This window comes from Protopterus annectens, chromosome 13.part0 (genome assembly GCF_019279795.1).
Source record: "Protopterus annectens isolate FY-2018-M chromosome 13.part0, PAN1.0, whole genome shotgun sequence".
Classification (NCBI taxonomy): domain Eukaryota; kingdom Metazoa; phylum Chordata; order Ceratodontiformes; family Protopteridae; genus Protopterus; species Protopterus annectens.
The window spans coordinates 1,202,148,010-1,202,168,952 of NC_056747.1; positions in this window are offsets into that span (position 1 = coordinate 1,202,148,010).

Below are 20,943 nucleotides of genomic sequence, written 5' to 3' on the forward strand. Positions count from 1 at the left end.
GATAGCCAAAGATCTTCTGTGTTAGCCTGTACTTCAGAGAAGTAGATACCAAACAGGAGAGGACCCAGGACTGAACCCTGTGGTACTCCACTTGTCACTGGTCTGAAGTCGGATTTGGAGTCTGCTACTTTCACAGTGTGGGTTCTGTCAGTGAGCCAGTTAGCAACAGTCTTCCATGAAATCATTTCATGAACATACTCTTCAGCTATACAAGGTAAAGTTTTCTTTCTTTTATTTGAGGGCATTTTTCCCAAATTTCTTTATACTGTTCCCAAAGTAATAGTCCTACAATATCTAAGTGTATTTCACATATTTTATACAGAACACAAAAAATGCAAAGAAGATAAATATGCTGTTTGATTAAAGATATGTAAACCTCCGTCATCTTTTTTACTAAATACAGCATTTTTCCTTACTGAATTTAATCTAGAGCCCCATAAAAACTCAAACAAATCTGTAAGAGATATTTCCTTTAATCATAGGAAATGTAAAAAATGCTCCCAACATAACTCAACATTCCTATCATTGTATGTAGCACGTATACTTTCTTATGTAAAGACATCTTAAAACAATTCCATTTCTTTAGTATAAGTTGAGCCTCTAAGAATACTGAATCTCATTGATGCAACACTGTTGGCTCACCCGCAAAATTTACACATAGTATTTAAAACGATCTCTAACAAAAGATATTTTTTAAAATGTATTAACATTTTTAACCCTATACATTTATGCAGCCCTATTGAAAATTATCTCTGCTCTAAATCTTGAAGGACAAAGTTTATCCAAGTATCAGATTTTCTAATAACAGTTAAATTCCTTGCATATGCCAAACATAATGGGTTAGATTCTAAAAGAGATAGTCTCACTGCAAGTCTGCCCTGATTCCAAAAGACCCGCTCTCAGTGTAAGTGACTTCCTTCGGTGTAAGGCCTATCTGTAAACAAGCTTACACTGCGGACCAGATTCCAAAATACCTCCTTTCAGCCTGATCTTATTGTAAGTGGTCACTTACACTAAAAGCAAGTCTTTTAGAATTGTGCTCATTGTAATCTGAACAAGTGGGAAAACAGTCCATCTTGTGTCATCACAGACTGTTTCACATTTTTCAAAAATAATGTTCATTACAATACCAAAAAAAAAAAAAAAAAAACAGGCATCCTTGATTTACTCCCTTTTGTATTTTTTTATAAGTTTGATCATTCACTAATGGTCGAACCTAATTATTCTGATAAACTCTCAATTATATGTCCTAATTTAGTACTAAAGCCATGCCATTTCAAAATGTCCCATAGGCTCTCATGACTAACTGTATCAAAAGCCTTTTGAACATCTCATGAGTGTAACAGTCCTCTTTTATAACCCTTTTATTATTTTTTCTAGTCATCACTATAATTTCTTTTATCACAATTAACATACCTTGACTACATTTACCTTTCACACCACAAATGCTGGATTTATTTTTTCAACCATACTCTGCACTTAATCTTTTATGCATAATTTTGCAAAAATAGTTTATAATCTGTGTTTGTCAGTGATACTGGTGTACAATTACCAAGTTCTTACTTGTGTTTTTAAAAAATAAATCTAATAATGTCTTCACAGACATAGTCACCCTTATTCTAACGATTCATTTAACACCTTCATGAATATCTTTTTAGTGTTGTAAAGCCATGCTTTCATAAAAAGTATATAGGATTTTATCCCGGTGTAGCAATAGCATTCATTTTAAGTTGGCTAATGCTTACTACTATGCAAACACACTATTTTTTTTTAATCTTTTATTCTCTTCTGATATCAGGTTGTGTACTTTCCATACTGTCTTTACTATCTATTTACTATCATATATACTTTTAACATAATTTTCATCTTCCTGCGTTATCTGTAACTGAGAAGCTACAATTCTATCTGTAGTTTTAATGCTTAACATACAAAACTGTTCTTGTGCTACGTATTTACTTAACAACAGTAAAACTTTTTGCTTTGTACCCTGAACTACATTTATTGGCTTTTCTGACAATAAATACACTTTTTCTTCAGTTAATATTGATAATTATCTCTCTGAATCAGTTAGGCAAAGTATCCTCACATTTTCTCCATGGTTTCCTCTATATATTTTTTCACTTGTTATATATGAGTTTTTATTCCTATAAAACATTTTAAGCTTAATTTTATACATTTATCTCAAACCAGTGAACAAAATACTTAAAGTTAACAAAGACATGTTCCACAAATTCCCTGACTCACATTTCCATTCATTTATATCAGCCCCCCAGCTAGTTAACGTTTTAACACCTTTTCCTTCTTTTGCAAATGTGCTCATTTCTTGAACTTCAGTTAATACAGCCATAAAGTCTGTAACTGAAATTCCCAAACATCTAGATGTTACTACTACAGGATCATATTAATAGGCAAAATAATTTATGCCTGCAGCCAAATTCCCCGTCCTACATGTTGGTCCCATACTTTTTCCTAGACAGAACTGTTCTTACTTTAATCAATTATTTTAGCCTCATGTGGAATTTTACCTTTAGGTTTTCTCTGATGACAATTCCTTAAGCATTTGAAATGTTGACACCTGCTAGACAGAGTCCCAAAACACAGAGACCAAATAGCCTAAAAATAGACTTGCACATACTAAGTCTGAGATGCAGGGGTGTGGGGGGGTTACCTCTTTTTAAAAAGAAGTTTAAAGCAGAGCAATCTTCAAGATTTGCTGTTTTTTTTGTCTTTTTTTCAGCTTGTCGGCATTTGCATTTCAGTAGGCAGCCAACAATTCTAATCTCTCAACATTATTATTCTCATACTAGAAACAATCATTTAGTTTATCATTGTGAATACATTTCCCTTTCTGTACTATTTGCAGAAGCATATATTACTATTAGCCGAAGGACATCCATTCCAATTTTAATATTACATCTGAGCTTCTACAAGAGAACTTTAAGGAAATGCAGCCAAGGGTTATGTTGATGGTCTTATTACAACAAAGTATTGGGCTGAGTAGTTGAATCTGGTAACCATAATGAACAAATTATTTTCCTCTTTTGCAGACTGGAAAAGGGCCCCCATAAGGTGAAAGGCACTGGTGGTGTTCCTCATCCTTACAGCCAAGTTTCCTTAAAAGGAAACTGTAAAGTATCACTACAGTGTTATTTGTCATATATTTTTCTCATGCAGCTTTATTTGAAATAAGCAATGGTGCTAAATATGGTTATCCATCAACAGCATACTAATAGCAGGAGCTATATCTGCTGTACAGAATGTGTCACTTGGAAATATCCAAGGATTTCTCCAGTTGTAGACCCAGAACAGATAGTGCCCATTACTTGATGGGATAAAAATAATATAACTGTAAATGAGGTAACATCACCCGCCAGGTCAGTTGTCAGCTGGAGATAACACCAGACCACTATTTCCATGGCTGAGAAGTCTGATTCAAGGTCATCTCATAGGTTCATAGGTTGGTACTAGGCTATCGGCCTTAGGGCCTATACAAGCCCAGCCATAACAATTCCCTGGCTATTTCTTCCTACAGTATTTACTTCCCTGGACCCCTGTCTATCAGGGTGACTGACATGATCGCGGGGTGAATTTCCTATCTCCCATCCAGTCGTCAAGGTTCCTTTTGAAGAGGGCCAAGGAGGCACTCTACTTGACATGTATGGGCAGTCTATTCCAGAGTATGGGGAGTCTCTGGGTCAGGAACCTATCCCTCCAGCATGTTTTGTTCATTGTGATGACAAAGTTTAGATCACTGGAGCATGTGGCTGTGAGGGATTGGGATTTCTTTAAGTGGAGCATTTCCAACAGCTCAGGGTTTGACATGGCCTTGTATGTTAAGCAGAGATTGTCTCTGAGTAGACAATATTCTACAGAGTATAGCTGGAGTTTTTTTAGATAGTCAGCATAGGGCATCTGCTTTAGGCCTGTGATTCTTTTAGTGAGGTATTTCTGCGACCTTTTCAGCTGTTGCAGATGTCTTGTGAGGTACATACCAAATGGGGTGTTGTACTCTATAATGGGTTTAATGAGGGATGAGTACAGTGGGACAATGACCTCCTTTTTTCTGGATGAAAAGCCCTTAGTGATGAGGTGTGCCACGTCGAAGGATTTCTTGACTGTTGTGGCGATGTGGTTATCGAAGTTGAGACCACTGTCCACTTGTGTCCCCAAGTGCCTCATCACACTTTTGGTGTTTAGTGTACTGTCACCTATGTGGTAATTCATGGGTTCATGTTTTTTCCCCAAAGGGGATTACTATACATTTCTTGGCATTAAGCCTGAGCCCATGTCTCTGGCACCAAGCATCTGTTTCTGTAAGGCCCTTTTGTAGAATATCCACATCATTTGGGGATTCAATAATGACTCCCAGTTTGCAGTCATCTGCAAACTTTGTTAGCCAGAGTCCCTTAGTGTTGGCCTGTACTTCAGGGAAGTAGATTGCAAACAAGAGCGGTCCCAGGACTGAACCCTGAGGTACTCCACTTGTCATTTGTCTGGAGTTGGATTTGGTGTCGGCTAATTTTACAGTCTGGGTTCTGTCAGAAAGCTAGTTGGCAATGCATCAAGTGATGTAGGGATTAATGCCCAGCTTAGTAAGTTTATCTATGATTCCAGAGTGGGGGATGGTGTTGAAGGCCTTGGTAAGGTCCGGATAGGCTGTGTGGACCTCCTTACCCTCATCCACAGCTCTGGAGACTGATTCGAGGAAGTCAATCAGGTTCAGGAGACAAGATCGGCCCTTCACAAACCCAAACTGGGTGGAGTCCAGTGTTTGAAGGTTGCCAATGTCTTTGTTTACATGTTCCATGATAATGCGTTCCATGCCCAGGCTCATTAGACTGATGGGATGGTAGTCCCGGGATCCAAGGTAGATCCCCCCTTGTGGAGTGGGATAACTGTAGCTGTGTGCAACTCAGTGGGCACAAAGCCTGAGGTGAGGCTATGATTAAACATGACACTTAGGTAAGGTGTCAGTTCATTTTGTAGTTCATGTAGTACTCAGCCCGGGATGTCATCTGGTCCCATGGATACTGTATACTTAGCTTTGGAGATTGCAGTTTCTACCTGTGTGGCCATGATTACCGGAATTTAGCAATCTTTTGGTATTGAGATGGGCCTTTTAGGGGGTGAAAGGGGGGTGAAGTTGGCACTAAATCGATCTGCCAAGATATTGGCAATATCCTTGGGATCAGTATATTTAATGCCATTCTGTTGTAGCTCAGAGCAGATCTGAGAATTGCCATTTAGATTCTTGACATAACTATAGAATGCCTTGTGGTTGTCTTTGGAATCTTTGGCAATTTTATTTTCATAACTAGCTTTGGAGGATTTTAGGAGGGATCTCAGCTTCTTACTGAGGCTGGTAAGGGAGTTTTTTGCATCCTAAGGTTTTCCTCTTTTCTGCAACAGTTTCTTCCTTCTGTTGTATAGTTTGTTTATGGCAGGGGACCACCAGATTGGCTTCCTTTTTTTGGAGGACAGCATCTTGGTTCTATTTGGGATGGCACAATTCATGCATGAGTGGATGTGCTCATACAGTGCCGTAGTGTAGGATTCAGCAGTCGAACTTTCAGCTCCCATCTGCATGGGTGTCATGAAGTTTGTCACTTCGGACTTGAGTAGCATTAAGTTGGCTTTGGAGAAGTTTTATATGGAAGTTTCCTTACTGGGGCGTGGGGGTGGGATGTGGATGTCAAGGGTGATTTGCTTATGGTCAGACCTGACCAATGAGGGGGTGACCACTAGTGTGGAGCATCTATGTCCCATGTTGGTAATGACCAGATCTAGGATATTGGAGTCCCTGGTGGGACAATGGATTAGTTGATCCAGGGCATTGGAATTTATGAATTCTTAGAACCGTTGGGAAAAGTTGTTAATACCTGAGTAGTTTTCCCAGTTAATGGCAGGATAGTTGAAATCACTCAGTTTTAAAGTGTTTGATTGTATCTTAATATTTTCCTGTATGTTTAGAAAGGTGTAGTGAAAATCTTGGGGCATGGTGGATCTGTAGCAAGCTACAATTTGGATTGCAGTCTTACCTAGTGTTAGTTGCACCTGAAGAATTTCAGATGCATTGTGTTGGGCTTGGGCAACTAGCCTGGCAGTGTGAATATCCTTGGTGAATATGGACACTCCTCCACCTTTAGTGTTTCAGTCTTGGTTTGGTGGCCAAAAAGTGTGGTAAGAGCTGTAGCCTGGTATTGCAGGGTTGCTCTCTGGAGCCTTGAACCAGGTTTCAGTTACTGCACAGATATCAATGTTCTACATTTTTAGGAGTGCCTCGAGAGAGTGCAATGAGGTTTAGACTTCTAGCATTGAGTACCATTACCTTCAGATTTTGCATGCTTGTATCTGTTAAAGTGGTGATTTTGTCCTTTTAATCTTGCCTAAAAAAGGCACTATAGGGGTGGCAAGAGCTTTAGCCAGTAACCTGAATCCCAGGGGTGACAGGTGCAGACCATCTCTGGCAAAGCATAGTGGTTTGTCAATCATGTCTTCCCAGGCAGACAGATACTGGATCTCCTTTGAATGACACCAGAAGCTTAGCCAATTGATGAAGTAAATCATTTTGTCCTTATACTGTGGTATCATTCTGGGCGAAGGCAGGATGCAACTCAGGGCTAGAGTTATACCTGCCTGGGCCACATGATTTGAGAGCTCTTCGATGTTTCTTTTCATGTAGTGACTGATGCCTGGAGATTTTAAAAACTGACCTTCGCACTAGTCTTATTGGAGCCACTGGTGGCCAAAACTAATATGACTCAGTATATGGCAATATGTCTTCAATATGCTGGCAATGTATAACAGGTTTGGAGTGAGAACCATCTGGTCTGAATCAGAGGTGGTAGCTCAGTATTTCCACCAGAGATCATTAAGGATAATACCAGAGAAGGATGGCTCAACCTACTAGCATTAAAAATGTATGAGCATCAAATAAGCAGAAATGGCTGTCAGAAGGGAAGTGTGCACTCACTATAAATACAGATTGAAAAGTGTGTGTTATGAAAAGGCACCTGACCTAGGATTCATCAAAAATGTAGAAATTCCATTTTCTTTTCTACCTCAAATTCTCCTTAAGTGGAATTCAAACTCATGTTCTCTGAAGCCATATCCCACAATTTGTCAAACATTTTGAAAACTAAGCAAACTGTCTAGTTGCAGGAAGCAGACAAGCAAAAACCTAGACAATATTTTATTCAGCAGCATATATTTTGTGGCCTTGGCAAAAGGGCAAATTTATTCTAATATCTTGTAAAACTCGTAAGAAAATTGGTATGATTATGAGGCCTTAGAGAATGGAAAACTGCCCATCACCACCCTGATTGGTGAATGAAGGTTCTCCAGCAGGGTGTTAATGTAGAGATAATGCCCATTGGAAAACAAGTCCACTACTTGATAGCAGCATATTAAGCTGCCATGAAACATGCACAGTAAAAAGAAAAAAAGGCCGCTGTTTAACAAGCGTAAAACATAAGGGTAAGAAAGAAAAGCATGTGTCTGTGTGTGTGTGTGTGTGTGTGTGTGTGTGTGTGTGTGTGTGTGTGTGTGTGTGTGTGTGTGTGTGTGTGTGTGTGTGTGTTTGCATACATGTGAGAGACAGAGAAAAGGACAGCGTAAGAAAACAAGTGAGACAGAACACAGACTGCAACAGACAGTTCATTAACACAGATTCGTTGAACAATAAAAAAGTATGAAACACTAAAGGTCTGACATTATTGACTGACTTTAATCCACAGTCATTTAACAGAAAATCAGACATTGCATGAGGGACAGAGAAACACTCTAAAGCAAAACTGGGGACAGTTAAGTGGGGGGAGGGATTGCAATGCCTTGCAATTCATGATTTTTTTCATTCATTTGTTCGCAATAAGACATCTGAGGTGGATACCATCAGCAAAAATGCTTTAACTGCTGGGCAAGTGTGTGTGTGTGTATGTGAGTGTGTGTGTGTGTATGTGTGTGTGTGTGTGTGTGTGTGTGTGTGTGTGTGTGTGTGTGTGTGTAGACATTAAATACTTGCAGAATTTATATTTGAATGTAAAATACAATTTCATATTCTACAGCAAGTTTCAAATATTAGGCAGATGAAATGCTGTACATCAAAAAATATAAAAAAATACAAAACTCTTTAAAAGATAACCAAGCCAGTTCTTTTACAGGGTGTGTGTTATTGGGGAAATAACGCATTTTCAGGAATGTAGGGGCCCTCCACCTGCTGTGTCAGGACTCACAACACCCCTGGGGAGGGCATTATTACCCTAATAAGATAAACCCTGTCTAGCACTATTACTTGCATAATAACATGGAAGATGTCAGTTATTAAGTAAATGTTTGCTGATGGTGTATTTTTATTTAATTGTCATTAAAGAGAAAAAAAACAGGATCATGTCTCATGGAAGTTTCAGAGGTGCGGATAAGGAGGTGCAGGAAATGAGTCAGCCAATGGTGAAAAGTAACAAAGTTCAGAAAGTCATCTTGTCCTAAAGAGAGATAACTACTACTAACACATTGATGCGTTGCATCATACGGAGAGAGTTGTGAGTTGGTATAAGAGGGGTTGGGGGTTGTTATAACGGTTAAGGCATTGGCCTCACAGACATAAAATACAGGGTTTGATTATCACCTTTAGGAGGGAAATTGGCTAGGGTTACAATAGCCCACAGGGGCAGCTAGACTAGTACTCACCTATGAACATCAGATAGTTCACACAGAAGTGGAAGAGAAATCTGATGAAACTCATAAATATCTATGCATGGACTCATTTTGAGCAGAAATAGCTATGAATCTATAGACAAGTGAAGATTGTCTTCCTATAGTGTGTGCATTCTCAGAAAAGATGTGCACAGAAAAGGAGGATGTAATTTAAAGATAAAGAAAAAGCACTTTGAAGCAACAAAAAAGAAAGGTAACAACTTCAAAAATAACGGTCGAATTAAGGACTTGGCAATATAGATACACACCAGGTTTGCCCAGTTAGTGTACCATTACAGGTTCTTATATATGAAACCTGAAATATGTCATTTCTCCTGTCACATCTGAAGTTATGTTTGGATGTCTGTGTTTTGCTATTTAATTTGACACATGCTTGGAGTACTTTCTCTTTGTTCACCACCCTCTACTTGAGCACTCCTGCAGACCTGTTGCCTTCCTGAAAATATGTGCTTCTTTTATTAATTAAGATAGCATGAGATCCCACAAATCCAGCAGGCCAACTCAGTATACTTCTATATATTCTTTCAAATGCAGTTCCACCACTGTAAGTAACATTTGGTGGTGGAATAAAAAATGAAGTCAACAGGTACAAAGTGCTTCTAGCTATTCAGACATACTCAACAGATTGTGCAACAGTGGACAAGAATCTAGACCACATGATTCACGCACTGGCACTCTATAAAAAACATTGAACTTCACAGGATGGAGTAGCTTATCTGGTTTCCTCTTTTTCAATGGCCAAATACTTGAGAAGAAAGAGTAGATCTTTGCCAGTAGCACATATGTGTATAGTTTCATTACTTTCAGTGTTCAATAGACTGATTTGCTGTGTTAGGAAATGGTTTAATACTTTGTTATGAATTAACAAACTACATTACTTTATTATTTTAGTCAGTACAAGTTCTAGAACTCTCACCACATATCACCTACAAGTTTATACGTCGTACATATCTAAAACACTTTGAAAATAGGGACACATACCCATCCACGGTCACTATAGCAGATGATGGACTTGGTGACTTATCTCTCAGTGACTCTTGTGACAATTCTGGCTGACATTCTGATCTGGAGACCATGTCATGGGACATCTGTTTAGGCTTCTATCCATACACTCCTCTAGACACTTCAGCAAACATAGAAATATGTCAATTTTTCTCCAACAGTTATTCTGAAACATATTTGCCTTAAGTAGGTGTCTCCTGTGTTTCCTCAGCACTTTAGAGGTTCATAGGTAAATACTAAGCTAGTGACCACCAGGGCCTTTATAAGCCTAGCCGGGCAATCCAACCCACTTGTATCCCTATGTATCATGAGCATTTACTAGGAGGAAGTATGTTAGTTAGGAAGTTTCTAAATGTTATGTATGTTGCAGGGCTTATGTTATTTTTGGCATAGTTACTGTCTCCTCTGTCTATCAGAGACACGGGGGTTAGACCCATAATGAATTTCCAATTTTCCATCCATTGGTCAAGGTTATGAATGGACTCTATTTCACATGGATGGGGAGCCTGTTCCAGAGCATGGAAATCCTCTGAGATACCTAACTGTCTCACTAATATGTCCTATTTATGTCATATGCAAAATTTAAATCCTTGGATCTAGTAGTTCTGATGCTATTTGTTTTCTAGATGTGCAAAAAGTCCATCAGAGATGGACCAGAGGATGGCTTGTATGTCAGGAATAGATCACATTTTAGTAACTTATAGGAGACCAAGTAAAGAGATAGGGCTTCAAGGCAATCTGTATAGGACAATGGCCTAGACTCTCCTGGTAAAAAAACTCTGTGGACATTCCGACTGTTGAATAAGTATGCTGAAAGGGGCATTTTACTCAATGATGGGTCTGATAAGGGCTGAATAAAGAGGGGCTATGACTTCCTTAGATCTAGATGCCATGCCCTTACTTATACGTTGGGCAACATAGAATTATGTTTTACTGCCTTGGTTACATGTTGGTCAAAGGCCAGATTACTGTCTACATATAACATACAGTATGTTGCCAGATCCTTGATGACCAGGTGAACTCTTAGAGGTATCTTACTGATGTAGTAATTAGCCCGGCTATCAGTTTTCCAAAAAGGTAGTTTTAATCTATGACTTTGGCACCAGTCATTTGTCTGTATTAAACCCTCTTGTAAGATGTTTGTGTCTTGGGGAGAATCTGTGATAGCTCCCAATTTGAAGTAATCTGTGAATGTGGTCAGCCAAAGGCCCTTGATATTAGCCTTCACCTCCAAGAAGAATATGCTAAATATGAGTCATCCCAGTATAGAGCCTTTAGGTACCTGAGGTACCTTCATTCTCAGTGAAGGTAGAATGCTGCTCAGTGTAAGGCACATACCTGTCTGAGAAACATAGAGTGATCACAAATGTCTCTTCATATAGTCTAGGGAGATACATCTCAGATTATTAATGCCCACATGGACTATGATAGAATCTTACTGGTACCTGTGGTGTAGTAACTTGCGTGCATGCATAACTTGGTGGATCCTGACTCCAGATAAGCAACTGATCATTATCATCTCCTTGCTCAGTCTGGTGAGTGAGGTATCTGTGTATCATAAAATGGAGTCACCTATGACAAGAATCCTGGGTAATGTGTTTGCTTCCTTATGGGCTTTGCTCTTGGAGCTCCACTATGTGTAAGCATATGTGTGGTGTTTGGTGTTGCTTTTGTTCAGTGCTTTAGAAATTGCTGAGGATAGGCATTCCCTGATACAGGCTTAGGAGGACTTTGAGGTTTGGGAAGATTGCTTTTTAGTACTTCAGCATAAGTTGATCTGTGTGTGTGATGGGGTCTGCTTTGAAACTTCAAAGTGACACATGATCGAATTTCATTAAATCAAGACCAAAAACATGAAAGGTCAAAACACTTAAACTACTAAACTCCAAACCTCAAAATATCGAAAAACAAAATGCCGAACCACCACATACTCAAACCCCAAAACAATGACATTTTTACGATTTTGCAGGGGGGGTGTACCCCCCATACACACACCCCCTGCTACTTAAACATACCAACCCCAAGATTGCACTACATTGAGGAAAACGGAAATTCCACCCATGGCACCCACTAAAACATACCCATTTAAATGTACTCTTACAAACTCAACAATTTAAAACACAAACTCAAGAAAGAACGATAAACTTCTGTAAACTCACACACATGGAATCCTCTCAGGCAAGCCGACCAGTAGTACACCAACACCATACACAAGTCGAATAAATCCAAAGTGCATTTAATATACTATAACATAGAATTTAAGCACGTAAAACAGCTTTTCGATGAATTGAATAAATCAACTCAGAAAAAAGCCTACACAGGAAACAGGGGTTTGAATTTCCCCCCACCTAGTCACATGATTGCTAGACAAGCATTGAAAGGTTGTCTGCATAGTGGAACACTCACAAGCCCCTCCCTAGCTTTACAAACTTTTAAAGTGGTACATTCTTTTTGTTACAATTTCATAGTGCCAGATAGCAACAGCAAACCACTCAATAAATATATCCTACTTTAAAAACATTTAAGCATCAATAAAATGAATAAGTAAATGAATAAAACAAAGCAATGTGCCTAATTCACTTAACACGTTGCTTTGTGGACATAGCACAATTTATCACAAATTAAAAACTAAAAAGTCAAAAAATCAAATCACACATTAAAAATTGGTAAACCCATAAAAGTCATGTGTATGTATATGTTTAAACAATATTACATAGTCCTAATGTTTTAATATGAAAAACTCTACTATAAAAAATAATATTTGTAATTAATATAATGAATTATATTAATTTATGATAAACTTTAATGAAGCAAAATCATCCTCTCACATCACTGTGCAAAAGAAACTGTATGTTTGAAAATTATTACTATTTACCTACTCAAACTTCTCAGTCTCAAAATGCACATGATGGAACTCAATTCATTGATGCCTGGGTAGTGACAAGCATCTAGTCAAAGACTCAGGGCCCCCCCTATTATCCATAGGGACTTGATCTATAACTCGAAAGATAAAACTATGGGATGGGTGGTCCATTATGTGTCTCGCAAGGGCATTCTCTCCTTTACGTCTCCCTGTGGAGTGTATGTGTTCATACACTCGTTCTCGCAATTTTCTGTCGGTCTTTCCAATATAGAAGATCAGACAGTGGGAACACCTTGTTAGATAAACCACCTGTTTACTCGGACAGTTGAATTTACCCCCTATTTTGTACCTCCTACACCTCACCTCAAAGGTGTGTCCTGTCTCCATGTGTTTACAATACCGACACATGTTACACTTAGACATAACTAATAAACTTCCTACTTTCCTCGGTTTCCTCTCCAGTAACTGTTTTAGATTGGGTGCCCATTCATAAACTATAGTGGGGTAACCCTGGAGTTTGTTCCTCAAGTCTGTGTCTGTAGTGACCATTCGCACAGCCCTAACCAGTTGCCCCTTAACCACAGATTTTCCCTATGAAAACGGATGGCAACTGGAGAACTGAAGGAAAGTGTTAGAATAAGTTTCCTTACAGAATATTTTAGCCAAGTAACACTTGTTGATACAGTCTTTAATCAAGTGTACGTCAAGATAGGATATTCTGTCTACAGCAAAGCACAAAGTAAATTTAAGAAACCTAGTCGTTGAGTTAAAGAATTTAACTAACTCCTGGGCTACTTCTGTGTCTCCCTTTAGAATAATAAAAATATCATCCAGGAAACGTGTATAAAATAACATTTTTTCCTGGATGTTAGGGTTGGCCATGACAAACTCCCTCTCCCAGTATGCCATGACCAGGTTAGCAAAACTAGTTCCACATGGGGAGCCCATGGCCACACCTATCTTCTGAAGAAAATATTTATTATCAAAGGTCACATAGTTATGGGACAGGTTTATATCTAATAGCTCCCCTATGAGTTGGATTTCTGAATGAGGCCCCTTTTACTCTCATCATAAAGGCCACCCACTCCACTGCTTCTAAATGAGGAATAGAAGAGTAAAGATCCTTAACATCAACTGTGAGGAAATTATACTCCTCTCTAAAAGGTATTTTGCTGATGTTCTCCAAGAAGGACCACAAATCCTTGGAGATCTGGGTTTCATTTTTGACATATTTTTTTCAAAATATTATCAACCACTTTAGCACTAGCGTATGTAATGCTGTTCCTTGCATTCACTAGTGGGTGCATAGGAGGATTGTGTAGGTCCTTATGGACCTTAGGGATTCTGAATAAAATGGGAATGCTGGGGGCCGGCATGGTGAGATAATTATATAATTCAATGTCTGTTCTTGCTTCAATAAACATGTCTTGAATATAAGACCTAATCCTAGAGTAGCCTACTTTAAGCTTGTTTCTTGTTATGTCAGTGGAAACTATTTCAGTCATCCTGGTGATGTAATCTTCATTACTCATTACTGCTAAACCCCCACCCTTGTCATGTTGCATGATTCTAACTGGCAAACTGCACAGACTCCACTGAAAATTGTTCCTCTTTACTGTTTTTAAAGGGTGGGTAGCCTGTAAATGGGAGTCACCCAAAACGTGACATAAATCCAACTCACATAGTTGATCAAAAGTGCTATTGTTGGATGTAATGGAGGATGGTAAATACTAGGTATATGATAATCACTACTCATACCGGTGTAATCCACCACTATGCAGGCAACCTTTCAATGCTTGTCTAGCAATCATGTGACTAGGTGGAGGGAAATTCAAACCCCTGTTCCATGTGTGTGAGTAAACTCAACAATTTAGTCATCATACCCATGCAAATCAAAAGTTTATGATGTACAATAAACACTTTATAAACTATACTACACTAATTCCACAATTATATATTCTAAAACTCTACTGATTGTGTTCAGTAATTCCTCTCCACTTTACCTACTTGTACACTGCAACACTTTTAAAAATCACGAATAAAGAAATAATTCTTTAATAAACAACAATAATATTAACTAAACAGACTATAGCAATAACATAACTTCATATAAGAAATTTCCTACTTTTTTTGCATAGCTTTTTTCATTCAATGAGTAAGTATTTCCAGCCCCATTAAACTTAACTTCTGCAATTTTCCTTAAACAGAAACTACACAGATTTAAAGGGATATTACACTATTTAAAAACGTACACATTAGAAGTTATCATGGTATTCGGCAATGTGAAATTTGATTACGTAAACTTTCAGTGCTTTGTAACTTTGAATTGCTGGTCTCGATCATGTGCAATTGACCATATAGCAATTCGAAATGACAAAATAGACCCATGTGGTGGACACTATGTGCAGTGCATGTTGTGTGTGTGTTTTCTTAAAAACCTTGTTTGTATGCAAGATTTTTGCCTGCGGTTAAATTGTGTATGTACATCTCTGGCATACTGAGTTTGTTTCTTTAAGGATCAAATGGTTGTCTGCTGCATTGTCTCAGGATGCCCATATCTACCAAGCTGGCTACAGAGATAGCTGAAAATTGCATATTGATGTTGTGAGGACCTATATTTGGGATGACTACTGTAGGTTACAGACAGGGTTATACAGAGGTGCCCTTGGGTGGTCTATGGGGCAGAGAAATAGACTAGGTTAGATTGCGCTAAGGTTTGATACTAGTGCTGTTTAATGTGCAAACTAAAATTTTCTCTAAACATGTCTCCATGCAATTACTTTGTTTTAGTCACTCTTGGTTACAGGTTTCAGTTCTAATGGTAGTTTTATAGATAAAATTTACCCAAGAGCAATACTGGTTTGCTGGGTAGTCACTTAGCATTATGAATATATGGAAAATGGTGGGTGAGAAAAGTACTTAAATAGCTTACACAACAGACAATAGCAATGAAAGAGGGGTGGGAGGAACTGTAGAAGTAAGATCACCATAAGGGGTAGAAGGCCGAGACATAACCTTTTAAAACCACAACAGCAAAAGGGTGGAATGATTAGGGAAAAGCTATCTACAAGAAGCAGACTTTCCTAGGTAAGGGCAATGTCTTCCCATGTTGGAGTACTAGTCCTATGATTAGAAACTCAGAATCTTTAGCTTAATGTCCCAATGGGGGCTGGGGCACTGAAAAAATGTGGGGGAAATGGTAACAAAGTAAACCAAAAGGAATTGAAATGCATCTTTAAGCAGGTAAATAATAAGCAGAATATAAGATTCTAACAGCAAAACTGGATCTAGTAAAGTACTGACTCACAAATATTGAAGTGGAACTCGCAATACAGCCGCTGTTGCAATCCCACCACAGATTAAGGTACCAAACTATGATGACATTTAGAAGTAATGCTGTTTATGAGAAAAATGATGTAATAAATGACCAAATAAGGCTCAAGTTTGGCAGTAGTCCACGGCTCTGCCACAACTGTACATGAAAGTACAGATTTAAGACCCAGGCAGGGGTCAAAATACAAACTGCTAATTCTTACAAGCAATTCTACTTATGGAGACAGAAGTGTAGTACAATGTATAAACAATGCTAAAATCTTCCAGTAATATAAAATCTTCCCAAAACTCAAATGAAGCTACAAGACTAAGGTCCAAGAACAAACTAAAAAAATATTATTTGAAGTTTGCATAACTTAAACTTGGCTGCTCATGTTTTTTTCAAAGCAACTGCTATCAGTTGTTTCTCACAGCAGTTCTTCTATACTGTCACATAAACCGCTTTACTTCCAATCACAGAGAGTCTTAATCCAATCCATGGAATCTTCATTTTAGCAGGTTCTGTTTTAGTCTGTCTTGCACATGACTGACTTTACAGTGTGTACTTTCCTCTCATGCTCGACTTGAACATTGGAGAATACATAGTATTGATTGCAAGTTATATACTTAAATTCTATTTGACTTGACAATGCTCAAATAGCATATTGTGGACCTTTACGAAGAAACCAAGAAAACTAAAAACTGCAGTCTAGATGTAAATCCAATAACCACTTAGAAACAAGTTGTTTAGTGCTTTCATTCACAATTTATTTAGTGAACTTCTTCAGAAAAAAATCTGTCTAACCCTTACTTCCTATTATATCGAATCTTACAGGAAATGACCTTATATGTCAACCATATTATTTTATGTACATAAAAATGAATTTCCTAACTTGTATTTAAAAAATACGTATATATACATGCACTCATATTGTTAGTATATCTGAACCATTTTCTTTGACTATCCTTATGATAGTCGTGATAAGTTCTTCCTGAGAGTTTGATTTAAGAGAGACACTCTGACCACTCTCAGGAACAGGGTAAACAGATAAATTTAACAAACTTAGTGGTCATGAACAATAATGATTATGAAAATTCCTTGATGAAAATGTTAGAAGACACAAGTACATACCAAAAGGTCAACATAAGTGAAGTTAAAGATAGTTTCAAAAAGATAGATGTAGCTCTTTTTGATATGTACAGTCAGGATGAATTTGACTATGAGAGTTACAACTATTTGTTGGTTGAACATCCAAAAATGGCATCTTTTTTTGGAATTCCTAAAATACAGATGAATCAAAGACTTCCACCATTTAGGCCAATTATTTCAGCGAGACATTCTAAAACTGGAAACATTTATGCTTGGTTAGATCATGTTCTTAATCCAGTTGTTCAAAAATCCAAATTTTATTTAAGAGATTCGTGGCATTTGTTAGAAAATCTTAGAAATTTGAATGTCAGTTTAGATGTCATTAGTTTTGGTACTTTAGACGTTAGGTCATTGTACACCTCTATAAACCAACAAGAAGGTGTTGAATATCTTAGGGAATATCTGACAACATACAGAATTTGCTAGTACCAAAGTTAACACCATTTGCAGTCTAATGAATCTAGTATTAGACAATATTTTTTTTCAGATTCAACAAAAGTTTATACAAACAGATCTCAGGAGTGGCCATGGGGGCAAGGGTAGCCCCCGCTTTTACAAATTTGGTCATGGCTAATTGGGAGTTAAAATTTCTAACTAGACATTCTAGTTACCCCAAAATACAAGTTTATTACAGATACATTGATGAATTTTTTTTATGGACAGGGGCATACAATGAGTTTATGGAAATGGTGGAGGATCTTAATTCTACTACTGACTTTTTGGAATTCAAAGTGAGTGGATTTGGTACATCCATTTCATATCTAGATTTACATTTAAGTATTGACAAAGAAAGAAATACTTTCTCCAGCAAAATATTCAGAAAACCTGTTTTTGCTAATCAGTATTTGCATAGGGATAGTCTACATCCAATACACATGAAAAGGGGTGTTGTCAAGGGTCAGATAATAAGACTCAGCAGACTAACTACAGATGATAACACATTCAGTGGTGAACTTTCTTTTTTAAGGACCTTATTTTTGTCCAGAGGATATACATTAGACTGGATGAAAATGATAGAGAAATGGTTATGGTGTTACGAAAAGGAGTGGCTTCACCTATTCTGTTATCTAAAGATATTTGTATAGGCTCAACATCAGAGGTAGCTACCACTGACGCGACCAATTTTATGACAGTATTTCCTTTACCTATAGTCAATGAAATGTGGTTTGTCAAGGAAATAATTGAGAACAACTGGAGAATTTTATTGGGTAATAAGGATTTGGCTGCTTCAGTAGGTATTAGACCAAAATTTACTTTTAAGAGAGAATGTAACCTTAAGTCTATATTAGAATTAGGCAACAAAAAAAGAAGATAGCAATTCCAGGTTAGTCAGTACCAAAAAAGGCACATATGCTTGCAAAAACTGCAAACAATGTAGATTCATTAGTAATAGTTCCTTCATTAAGACATTTGAATTAATCATTCTGGGCAAAAGACTACTACAACTGTAACACAGAGTTTGTAGTTTATATTGCAAATTGTGTTTCCTGTAATCATTACTACATAGGAAAAACTTTAAGAGTTTTAAAGAGGAGAATTTATCAGCACAATTTGGCTATTGAAATAAGGATTTTACGAACTCTTTGGCAAAGCATGCTTCTACATGTGTAGATTTTAAAAAGATTGAGTTTTTTGTTATAGATAAGATAGATAAAATTATATTTGGAGGTGACTTGAACAATATTTTGGAATGCAAAGAAGCTTTTTGGCAGTTGTAGCTTGGAGCTGATGATGTACCAGGACTGAATGAGTCCATCAATCTTAAATGTTTTTTAAAGAATAGATAACACATACAAAATGTGCAAAAAAATGGTTCAGCTATACTAACAATATGAGTGCATGTATATATACGTATTTTTAAATACAAGTTAGGAAATTCATTTTTATGTATATAAAATAATATGGTTGACATATGAGGTCATTTCCTGTAAGATTCGATATAAAATGAAGTAAGGGTTAGACAGATTTTTTTCTGAAGAAGTTCACTAAATAAATTGTGAATGAAAGTGCTAAACAACTTGTTTCTAAGTGGTTATTGGATTTACATCTAGACTGCAGTTTTTAATATTGTGGACCTTTATCTATCACAAGTGATTCTGCAAAGCAATGCATTAAGTATATAACTTTTGATACAACAATTATAATCTGACTCACAGTATCAGTCAACTTCACAACTTTTGGAAATTCTGAATAATTATTAACACAGATCAGTTATATATTCTCTTGATCGTGAAACAAATCTGTATCAGTCCATGGTCTGCCCAGATCTGAATAAGACAATACTGTCTCTCGTGAAACAACAAATGGAGGGCCCTCCATCCTATGTAAGTACTGGCTCCAAGAGAAGGTGGCTCAGGTGGTGTAATTCTAGAGGAACTAAGGAAAATACTTACTCAGCACACCTTTTTATAATAAAATGAATCAGGCATTAGTAGTACCTCTTAACCTATAAACTTCTCAGAATTTGTGATATCAAGGTGAACCTTGGATCTGATACTCCTCTAGATTGTTACTCTGAAGTTGTCACTTAGATGGTGATATAAACGTCCAGTCTTGGAATGAGCCACCCATAAAGATGCTAAAGTGGTCTTATTATACATGAATACTTTAAGCAACAAATAAACTCTAATGGAAGACTGAGTGATGTAGGAGGGACTTTAAAGCCTGTCAGACACCGAATCATGACTCAAATATGACAGCTACCCTTCATGCATTCTTAAAGATAACAACTAAAGATTTTTTGAGAATAGACCAGGCTAAAGGATTGATGTAAGTTCTTCTAATGGTCAACAATAAAATAAACATAAAGTTAGATTTACTAATGTTTTTAGTATATATTTCTGCAATAAAATAGCTCAAGTTCATGCCCTTCTAGATGTCCACCAGTTTGACATTCTTTGTTTATCAGAAACATGGCTTAAACCCACAATAAAAGACAATGAAATCACCCCCCCCCCCAGGTTATAGCATCATTCGACTTGACCGCACAATCAATAAAGGTGGAGGGGTAGCAATTCTCTACAAAGCAGAATTACAAGTTAACACTGTAAATCCTACCCTACCTTTAGATAATAGTGCCGAAATAATTATCTCTAAACTCCAGCTTAACACAGGCAAAGCCATAAACATCATCTGCTCCTATCTTCCCCCAGGAAATAACAATAGTATACTTGAATACATTCTAAACTGGCTTTCTACTAACCTCCCTCAAGAAACCATAGTCCTAGGAGACTTTAATATAGATTGGAATTCATGTAGCAGCACTAACCCCACCACCCTTATTAACCTGTATGGTTTCTCACAAGCTATAAACTCCCCCACCAGAATAAATAAACTTAACAATAAAGAAAGTACCTTGGATTGGATACTCACTAACAGTCCACATCAAACTTATACAACAGGAACCCTTCCAGATGACCTAAGTGACCATTCACTGATATATATCATCAGACATAAAACTAGCCTAACCATCCTAGCACTATTAGAACAGTCCGCACCAAAAAATGTTTTAACCCCGAGCTGTTCCAAATAGAACTTAAACAATACAATTGGGCACCTCTAAAAACTTTCCCTATAAATAAAGCAGTTGAATACTTTAACACCACTTTCTTAACAATCCTAGACGATCATGCCCCAACACGCTCTATTAGAATTAAAACTAAACCAGCCCCTTGGCTCTCAAATAATACTAGAAAACTAATCCTTTGCAGAAACCAGTGGCGTACTACAAAGAATACTACTGATCACCAAACCTTTAGACAACATAGAAATATTACAAAAAAAAAAAAACATCCTACTAGATAAAAAGAACTATTATCTCCAACTACAACAATCCTCCCTCAAGGAACCACACAAATTTTGGACTAGTATTAACAAACTTCTATACCCAAGTGAAACTATCACC